Raw genomic sequence first — 11,064 nt, forward strand, 5'->3', positions numbered from 1 at the left:
CCTTCAAATAACCATAATATTGGGAAAAAAGAAACATCAGAACCTGAGCACAACAGAAAGTTGCTTGAAGTTAGTTTCTTTTATATCCAAAAGCATATACATATAATACGTAGAATGCAACTGATATACATGTATTTGCAACTTTCCAAAACACAAATGCAAAATAAACCACATCATATTGTCAAAAAATAGTTTGTTTTGCTTACATGCCTCTTGTCTACACAGAGGTGACACTTGCCTGCTGTGGGATTGGCTTGTATTCATGGGTTGGAAAAGCAAGCAGTAGCTGACAAATTCTTTACTATTTGTTTCCCCTATGTACAGACAATCCACAAATCCTAACTCAGTCCTTACTTCAAAGGAAACCTTGTCTGATTAAGTGCAGAGTCCAGAAGTCCTTTAGCGAACTCTTGAAATAAAATAAAAATTCAACACTGTCATCCTTTCAATAAGTGAGGCTGCACATTATTTACCAGCTCCTGCAGAAGTTAGGGTTGCTTTCTCTTCAAGATTTGCTGTAGAGGAAGCTTGCTAGCACAAAAAAAAAAAAAATGCTACTTATAACTTCTTAAGTACTTACTGCTTTGTTCAAACCGAGTTGCTCAGATACCAGCAAGCACCAGCAGCTACAAGGGCAATCTGCAGCAGAGGCAGTACTGACTGTACTTTCCAACACCCCCTGCCCCACACAAACACTAGTAAATTTTTTTACTTCTCCCACAGGTAGGAGCTCAGCAATAGTGTCTCACTGTCTCTCTCCTATAAGCTTCTCCCACCCCAGCGTTTTGCTGCCTGTCTGCCAAGGATGCAAGTCCCAGCTCTGGTACGACACAGCTGCATAACCTTGACTCAGGCAACCAGATGGTGAGACAAGACTTAATAGCTCAAGGATTCAGGAACCTGCCTGCCCATCCTGCCTGACCCCTGATGGTGAGCACTCTAGTGCTCAGCTTAATAGCTCATTACAGTCTACCTGCTTTTCACAGGTGTTAGCCAATAAAATGATTACCTCATGCCTCTATGTTGTGTGTAGTTGCTTGCAGAGTCTCCTTGTACCTGACTAATGATGCCTGAACAAACCAAAAGAGAAGCCATAACATCTCTTGCAATAACACCTCCAACATAAAACCTCACCTTCCTGCAGTCCCACAAATTGGGACTCAGCTCGACCCCTTCCGCCTGCTATGGCACCGTAGCCACCCTGCGATTCCTACAGCCTGTCCCCGTGTCCCAGGCTGGGTTACTGATCTAGAACAGAGCTGCCTGGGGAATCAGGAGCTGCCGTGCACATAACAGTTTGCCAGCAACAGCTGATGGCTGTTAATTACTGAAAAAACAATTGCCCTGTAGCTGCCCTGAAGAGACATTTGCTCCACAGCTCAGCTCAATGCCTGCACACAGGTGGTCACAGTTTGGAGGTGCAAGCTTGAACACTGTGAAGGACCAGAGCTGCAGGGCTCAGAAACAACCATAGAGAGACAGATAGGAGCTGCTACTGCCTACACCATGCTGATTTAGGTCACGCACCACAAACCTGTTCATGCACCTCTGAAGCAGAGTGCAGATTTGGAAAGATTGTGTTGGACATTGGAATAACGTGTTGGAATTGAAATAAAATGGCTTTGCTGCTTCCCCCTTCCACCGCATATGACGTTACAGGGATCTTGTTTCACTGTCTTGACACAAATCTGAGCACCAAATATCCCTTTCCATATGATAGGGGTAGTCTGCAAGACTAACAGGAGTGGAGTTAGTTTTAATAAAATTTTTTTCCTCCAAATAAAAAAAAAAATCACCAAACCCCAAATTAGCTCAGTGGGACAACACAATAGAATAATTGTGGCTTTAAAAACAGAAGAGAATTTTGCCTTGAATACTGTATGGATGCTCTACAGATTATGATGGAGAATGGCAACTGGAGAGATTTGCTGTAATCAGAGCTATCATTCGTAAATTGCAAAGTGTGAAACTGCTTCATTGATAGCAAATAATGCAGACTAGTGTAAACCTGTGCAGACTGTAAGGTTGGTTAGGTTGCTCTTCCAGAGACATCCAAAGTATTTTTGACCAGTTGGAAGTAAAGCATTGTTTTCAAAAGATACAGCAGTTAGCATAATGTAGTTCTACATCTGGTTACACTTGACATAAAATGGAAGTATTTAATGAACACTCTTTTTTGGGGGGGGAACTTTTACCATACTTCAGCATTTAAACATTAATTTTTCATGAAAAAAAGGGTTTTTCACAGGGGCACAATATTTATATATATTCATATATATATTAATATATAATTATTTTTATATATTCATATATTATAGAGTTTATGTTAACTTTCATTGCATGGCAGGAAATTTTCTTAATATACTATGTTCTTCACCCAGGGAACCATCTCCCATATTCTTTCATAGGATCATGTTCTTCTCATTTCTCTAAGCAACCTGCACGGTTGAAGCATTGCACCTTATCCCCTTCTCCTGCAAACAAGAAATGTCATACCTCAGAAATGATCATGTCCATAATTTTTTTCCTCACTAATGTGCCAGCAGCATCACAGCTGCAACAGTCATTATTTCATGAGTTTCACTGGTAACCTCCATCTCAGTTCCATCTCAATTCTCAAATTTTAATGAACTATGTTCTTTCTAAATCTCAACTAATAAAAGTTAAATCAAGGAAAATAAAATCTCACAGAAGTGAGAGCCTCTGTAGGACAGGTGGGGAAGCTCACATGCCTTTTATTTACTCTTTCCAGAATTGCAATGATGAAACCTCTGAAGAGATACAGACCTGCAGGCGCAGCAAGCCTATCTCCTGGCTATCTGAAAGAGCTGCACCTGGTCATCCCTTCCAGGCACACTGGCCGGTGGGTCCCCAGGGAAAGCACCCCTGCCCCAGCCTCATCCTGCAGCCGGGAGCACCTATCCAAGGAGCAGCAGCAGGGGAAGGAGGTCCCTGGTGCCTTGGCTTGACTGGAATTGTGCCAGCCTCGGCGGCTGGCGGCAGTGGTGCTCAGCACTGCTCTGAACAGAAGCCAAGGGCACTCGCGGCTGTGGCGTGAAATGGCCGGAGCAGCCATGTAGCTGCCTCCCAGCTTGATCTGTGGCTCTGTTTTGACAAGGGAGGGTGATTTAGTACCACAGCATGATCCCTGTCAGAGAGGATTTTCTGCAGGGAAGCTGTGATGAGGAGTGCATGCACACCGCCCTGGGAAGGGGTGCATGACTCGGGTTTCTTTTGCGCAAATGAAAAATCAGTAGGCATTTGCTCATCCAGCTGGGCCAATACAGAGCAGGGATCTGCTTGGGAAAGACTATTTTCTGTTTTCTCCCTCACAGCGGAGAGGAGTTGTTTTACATCTGTAGCTCCTGTGTAGGAGGCGTGTATCAGGATGCAGCTGTATCCCCAAATGGTCCCAAGTGGTTCCTGCAAGGGGATGCTTTATCCTGCGTCTGCTTCCAAAGGAGCCCCTTGCCTGGATGGAGATCACAAAGATGCAAATACCACAGCATCACGCATAGGCAGACCCCATGGAGGGTGCAGCAGTTTAGTTGACCGAATGTCCCTGAGGACAGCTGCAAGCATCCATCCCCTCTTTTTGCCACAAGCAGTCCTCCTTAAGCTCTGTCTTGCCTTGGTGCCAAATGTGTACTGCGAGCCTGGGCTGGGAGCGGGGAGTGCAGAACACCCATGCCTAAGGTGCTTCTCACGCCATACATGAGCTCTCCTCTCCCTCACTCCTTCAGTAGATCTCTGAGCAGCAATAACAGTTTGGAAAGCCTTAATTAGAAGGGCTGCAGAAGGCACTCTGTAGCTTTTTCATTAGCTAGAAGCTTGATGGGGTTGGTGTGGAAAAGCACAGATGAGGCAGAAGTTATCCAGTGCTGACAGAGAAGGTGAGCTTGGACCTGCAGGGTCCAGTGGAGGGAAGGGAAAACACACTGGGAGTTTAGCGCATGAAAGGAGACACAGGATGGGGAAACTGGAGGTGTCTGACCTGAGGAATAAAGAGAAATCAGACAGGGCTTCATGGCACAAAGGAAAGGCTCAGACCAGTGTGGAAGGGAACTGTTCTGCTGATTTGTTCAGCCCTCCTCATTTCAGGAATGGCCTTTTCTGAGCTTGCCAGGAAATCATGTCTTTTGAAGTCTTTTTTTAAATTGCATGCTTTCCAGGTGATGGGCCTACAGCCCTGGAGTTTAGCTATGTTAAACTTCTGTGGTTCAATCCAGCTCTGTGATTTTTTGCTCCAGAAAACTCAGAAGTGCTGGTCTTTCACTGACATCTGTAGATATAAGGCAGAATTGCACACAGGCTCTCATACCCTGGAAGTTGGGAATTTCAGCTCCCAAACTTACTGGATGAGAGTACCCTGCCTCTCAAAGACTTTCACCTGAGTAGGACTCAGTTCTCTGCAAGGTTCATGATACTGCAGTGATGAAGGCAAAGTGGCACATGTTAACCTGCAAGATTAACATTTGTCAGTCTTTCATTCTTTCCCGGGGGAGAATTCTCTGTGCAAAGTGATTTAGGGTTTTTGCTTTTTTCAGGTGCACACAAGAGCAAAAGCAGTGTGCCTTGTAGTTGGAGCAGAAAGGCACGAGGCATCGCTGCCCGTAAACAAGCTGTCTTTGGCCTCCTGTGGCTTTGCCTGTTGAGCAGGACAGAGGGATGGGAAGAGGGGACACTGAGAGAAGGGATTAAGGAATTTTAGTAGTTGAATGATTAATAGTAGGTAGAAGATTGAATTAGTAGGTAGGGGCTTGATACTTTGTTCCTCACAAGGCCGGCTCAGCCTGATAAGGCCGACTTAGCTATGGTGTAAATTAACTGAGGCGCCTCACAAGGACAGCTCCTGATAAAGACTAAAAACTTGTCTCAAGAAGCCAGCTAAAACTGACCCTGCGGTATGGACAAAAGTAAGAAGACAACTGAGCCTGCGCAAGAACAAAAGGTTACTAGCGGTGACGAAGAGGAACTATCAGCCTTCATCCCCACGACCCCCGACGACCACCACTAGGAGGCAATGCGCAAGCGCAGATGGGAGGGGTCTATGGAAATGACTTCCTGGAACTCATTTTAATACAAAGCGGGGACAGGTCGTGCATATGTATAGGCGTATTACAAAACTTTATGAATATGTAATATTTTACTGTATATATTTATGGTGAGTGCCGCGTTGAGGCGCGCACGACTTTGGTGGGACTACCCCCCGTGCCGCCCAGCGCTGAATAAACATACCTACTTTACAATCTCATAGATTGTGGAGTCCGGTTTCCGCAAGTCAGTTTTGGCGAGCCAGCCAGGAGACTCTCTGCTTCACCGCAGGATCGGCTGGGGAGCGGACGCCCCTGGGCGCGCCCCGAGCATTTCCTCGGAGGGGACTCCGCTGCCAGCCGCTCACCGTGGGAGTAGACAAGAACCTCCTGAGTCCGCGGAAAGGAAAGGTATGTTTTAGGAGCGGGGCCTGTAAGTTGTACGCATGGCTGGGGCTGCTGGTAAATCGCACAGAGACGTCTGGCGTGCAGCATAGTCCCCATATGGTAGGAGGGTACCCTGTACGGTAATAGGGGGGATTCGCTGACCGATAGAGCGGCCGCTAGCGATCTTGGGAGTAGATCGAGTGGATCCGAGGTTTCTGCTGTATCCCAGTGTTGGGAGCCAGGACGGACTTGCTAATGACTGGTATACAAGAAGCAGGAGAAGGGTAAGCGGACCTCCTTGCAATTTACGGTTGCAGCTGCTGGGTGGGAGTACAACTAGTCTGAGGAGCTGTACGTGGCATGGCCATAAATATTATCATCTGTTGCAACAATTTATTGTGTGACTGAGTGTCTGTGTTGTATGAGTGAGACGCAGCACAGCTGTGAAGCGAGTGTGGAGTTCTGATCCGCGGTTCCGTAATCTCCGCGAGGAGAGCAGCCGGAGACGAACGAAGTGAATGATAGGATCGAGCCTTCGTCTTTTGTGTACGAAAACATTGTAGAATTTTGTGAGAAAGCGGTATTGTATATCTAGAGGGTTCTATGATAAGAAAACCTCCGATAAAGTCACTAAGACAGTGCGGGAAGGAAAACCAGTCCCGGCATCTTATTAAAGGTTAAAAGAAAAGATCAACAAAGGGAAGATACGAAATGGGTAACACTCAAAAGGGAGTCTTGAAGAAAAGCCCCTTGGGCTGTGTGCTTGCTCATTGGAGAGATATCGATGGGTTTGGAGGGACGGAAAATAGAAAAATTCTTATTAAATATTGTAATCAATGGTGGCCATTGTATAAATTGGAAAGTGAGGCTAAATGGCCACTTAATGGATCAATAGACTACAATACTCTCCTACAATTGATGCTATTTCTAAGGAGAGAAGGGAAGTGGGATGAAGTTTCATATGCAGATATGTTTTTCACCCTCCGAAACCATCCGGAGTGGCAAAGGGACTGTGGAATGGTGCCACCACAGGACCCTATGGTACTCGCACTTGAGCGAGAAAATAATAAAGAATTTAAAGGTAAATTGAAGCGGTGTTGCTCGGCATGCAGTATTGGACAGAGGTGTATGAAAGCAAATAAAATTCACCAGGCACTGGAACCAGATCTAACTGACCTGTTTAAGCCTCCCCCTCGACCACAGGAACAGGATGCGGACTCGGACGAAACTTCCACCCCTCTGGACAGCCCGTACCAGAAAGAAAACTGCCCCAGTAGCCTTACAGGCACCTCTTCGAGAGGCGGTGGCACCTGATGGCAGGACGATGCTAATCAAGGTACCTTTTTCCACTACTGATTTAGGGGAATGGAAAAGGAATTGCAAAGGATTACAGGAGCGATCCGATCAGTGTAACTAAACATTTTCAGTTTATTGTGAAACAGCATAACCCTGATTGGAAGGACATACAGTTATTATTAGACTATATGACTGAAACAGAAAAGCAATTGATTTAAAAAAAACAGCAGGGAGTTTGGCTGATGACCACTATAAGACTACAGGAGGGGATGTTAAGGAATATTTCCCTCTCCAAGATCCAAAGTGGGATGTTAATAGATCTGCACATATGGAAAAATTACAGGGGTATCAGGAGTGGATTTCGAAAGGAATGGAGAGGGCTATCCCCAAAACTATAAACTGGTCAGCTTTATATGCAGTTAAGCAAGATCCCTCCGAGTCCCCATTCGAATTCCTGGATCAATTGAGGGATGCAATGCGCTGTAACACACTGCTGGATCCTGGATCCGAGGTAGGAATACAACAACTAGTCTCTCTGTTTTTGGGTCAGTCCACAGGGGACATTAGGCGCAAGCTCCAGAAGCTACGTACTACAGAAAGTAGAAATTTGGAGGTGTTGCTAGATGAAGCATGGAGAGTATTTAGTAACAGGGAAGAAGCATACAAACAGGTACGAAGGAGAATAATAGCAGCTGTCAGGGAAGAGGAAGAAAGGAGGCCTAGACGAGAACCATCTCGGTTAGGCAAGGATCAATGTGCACTGTGCAAGGAATTTGGTCATTGGAAAAGGGAATGTCCAATAAACTGAATCAAGGCTTGATGCCCCTGGAGAACGATTACATCATGGTAAAGGGGGCAACTGGACAAAGTGAAAAGGCTGTAAACCTTTGAAATATAAACTGGGAAAACAATGGGGAATTCACAGATTTCTATATATGCCCGACTCTCCAAAGGCCCTATTGGGAAGAGACTTGCTAGAACAATTAGGTGCAAAAATTATATTCGAAAAAGGAGAAATTTCTCTGAAAGTAAAAGATCAAGAATACATTCAAATCCTAAGTTTATTCTTAACCAGTCCTTCCATAAAAGGAGAAATTAGGGAGGAAGTCTTAAATCAGGTATACCCTGGGGTATGGGCTACCGATATACCCGGAAGAGCAAAGAATGCATTATCTATTGAAGTTAAACTTAAAAAGGGAAACCAACAACCAGTAAGGATTAAGCAATACCCCCTAAAGAGAGAAGATAGAGAAGGGATTTGGCCGATAATTGAAAAATTTTTACAATTCGGACTATTAAAAGAATGTGAGTCTAATTTTAGCACACCCATATTACCAGTTCGTAAACCTGACGGGTCGTATCGTGTAGTCCAGGATCTACGGGCTGTAAACAAGGTAACTGAGGATCTCTACCCCGTGGTGGCGAATCCATGTACTCTGTTGACTACACTAACACCTGAATTAGCCTGGTTTACTGTTATAGACTTGAAAGATGCCTTCTTTTGCCTCCCTCTCCATGAAGCCAGCCAAAGATTGTTTGCATTCGAATGGGAAAACCCCAAAACCGGTCGCAAGACTCAACTCGCCTGGACGGTGTTGCCACAAGGATTCAAAAATAGCCCTACCATTTTTGGCAATCAGCTTGCAAAGGACTTGGGAATCATGGGAAATCCCATCTGAAAAGGGAAAACTGCTACAATACGTGGACGATATCCTGATTGCCACCGAAACAGAGAACGATTGTGTCACCTGGACGGTGAGTCTATTAAATTTCTTGGGGCTCCAAGGGTACTGGGTGTCTAAGAAGAAAGCCCAAGTAATACAGCGCAAAGTGATTTATTTAGGCTATGAAATCAGTGCTGGGGAAAGAACTTTGGGACAAGCCCGCAAAGAGGCAATCTGCCAAACCCAGAGACCTCGAACAGTGAAAGAGTTACGGACTTTCTTGGGAATGACTGGGTGGTGTCAGCTGTGGATTTATAATTATGGACTGCTTGTTAAACCATTATATGCCCTAATAACTACCGACCAGGGACACCTTGAATGGAACAACCAGGCCGTACAAGCCTTTGAGAAACTAAAGAAAGCCTTGATGTCAGCTGCAGCCTTGGGGCTCCCAGATGTGAGTAAGCCATTTCTCCTCTTTTCCCACGAAAAACAAGGGGTTGCTCTGGGGATACTAGCACAGAATTTGGGTCCCGATAGACGAGCAGTTGCCTACTTTTCCAAACAGTTGGATACAACTGCGAAGGGCTGGCCTAGATGCTTGCGGGCAGTCGCAGCTGTAATACTAAACATACAAGAAGCCCGAAAATTCACTCTGGGTCCGAAAATGACTGTGCTGGTGTCCCATACAGTATCTGCAGTACTGGAAGCGAAGGGTGGACATTGGCTTTCTCAACAAAGATTTCTAAGATATCAGGCTATATTGGTAGAACAGGATGATGTGGAAATAACAGTCACTAACATTGCCAACCCAGCTTCCTTCCTAGAGGGAAACCCAGTGCATCATGACTGCTTAGAAACCATTGAAGCAACATACGCAAGCCGACCAGATTTGAAAGACAGCCCCATAGAAGACGGAGAAAACTGGTTCACAGATGGAAGCAGCTATGTCCTGAGTGGTAAAAGATACGCGGGATACGCTATTACCACTCGTCAAGAGATAATAGAATTAAGGTCTTTGCCCCTAAATACCTCGGCACAGAAAGCGGAGGCCCTATATAAACAACTAATCAAAGAAATCGTAGCTAGGAATCTATACACTACTGTAAGGCAAGTGACACAGCAGTGCGATCTCTGTCTCCAGACGAATCCCAAGAATACCCCCAAACCAGAAATGGGCCAAATCAGAAAAGGCAACGAGCCTGGGCAACAATGGCAGATCGATTTTTCAGAACTCCCAAGAAAAGGGGGGTATCGATATTTATTGGTATTAACTGACACCTTTTCAGGTTGGCCAGAGGCATTCCCTACCAGAACAGCCAAGGCTCAGGAGGTAACTAGAACATTAATACAAGAAATAATACCACGTTTTGGGGTTCCAGCAACCATATCTTCTGACAGAGGACCACATTTTATTTCAAAAGTGGTACAACAAATTAGCCGCCATTTGGGCATAGATTGGCAGCTTCATACCCCATATCACCCTCAGTCGAGTGGCCAAGTAGAAAAAATGAACCACTTAATTAAACAGCAGATTGTGAAATTGGGATAGGAAACTAACTTGGCCTGGCCTCAGTCTCTTCCTTTAGCTCTTTTGCGCATACGAACTAGGCCAAGAGCAAAGGAAGGACTGACCCCTTTTGAAATCTTGTACCGACGACCCTATAGAGTACAGAAAGGGATGTCCACGCAAGTCAGGGATGAAATCATGACCTCCTACATGGTTGCATTGGGGAAACAACTCAGGAAGGTTGAGAAATATGTGGTTGGGACTCGAAGCAGGGGTTTGGATGGGCCTGTACATAATATACAACCTGGAGAAGAATGGGATAATATAAAGAAAATTAGTATAGGGTTTAGTATAGAGTAAAAGAATTTACTAACTTTTTAGAAAAGGGGGGACTGAGACAAGAGATTAAGGAATTTTAGTAGTTGAATGATTAATAGTAGTTAGAAGATTGAATTAGTAGGTAGGGGCTTGATACTTTGTTCCTCACAAGGCCGGCTCAGCCTGATAAGGCCGACTTAGCTATGGTGTAAATTAACTGAGGCGCCTCACAAGGACAGCTCCTGATAAAGACTAAAAACTTGTCTCAAGAAGCCAGCTAAAACTGACCCTGCGGTATGGACAAAAGTAAGAAGACAACTGAGCCTGCGCAAGAACAAAAGGTTACTAGCGGTGACGAAGAGGAACTATCAGCCTTCATCCCCACGACCCCCGACGACCACCACTAGGAGGCAATGCGCAAGCGCAGATGGGAGGGGTCTATGGAAATGACTTCTTGGAACTCATTTTAATACAAAGCGGGGACAGGTCGTGCATATGTATAGGCGTATTACAAAACTTTATGAATATGTAATATTTTACTGTATATATTTATGGTGAGTGCCGCGTTGAGGCGCGCATGACTTTGGTGGGACTACCCCCCGTGCCGTCCAGTGCTGAATAAACATACCTACTTTACAATCTCATAGATTGTGGAGTCCGGTTTCCGCAAGTCAACAGCACCTGGTTCCCACTCTGCGTTGGTACTCCAGTTACAAGTGCTGCTGAAATAGCTATCACTGCTAACGCCTGCCCTAGACGTCCTTAGGCTAACACAGCCTCACACGTTAGCACAGGCTGAGGCACAGACTTCATCATGTACCTCAGTGTGCAGCATAAAATTGTAATGTTAGTTTTG

The 11,064-nt window shown here is 45.2% G+C and overlaps 1 long non-coding RNA gene across 1 annotated transcript; it reads left to right on the top strand.

Annotated features, from left to right (window-relative positions):
* The first annotated feature begins 5,296 nt into the window (after nucleotides 1-5,296).
* LOC142075425 (uncharacterized) lies at nucleotides 5,297-10,852 on the top strand. The gene is made up of 4 exons (XR_012670880.1): nucleotides 5,297-6,756; nucleotides 8,238-8,471; nucleotides 8,748-8,837; nucleotides 9,196-10,852. It is a non-coding gene; the product is annotated as an uncharacterized LOC142075425 (long non-coding RNA).
* Nucleotides 10,853-11,064: the final 212 nt, after the last annotated feature.

Source organism: Calonectris borealis, chromosome Z (genome assembly GCF_964195595.1).
Source record: "Calonectris borealis chromosome Z, bCalBor7.hap1.2, whole genome shotgun sequence".
Taxonomy (NCBI): Eukaryota; Metazoa; Chordata; class Aves; order Procellariiformes; family Procellariidae; genus Calonectris; species Calonectris borealis.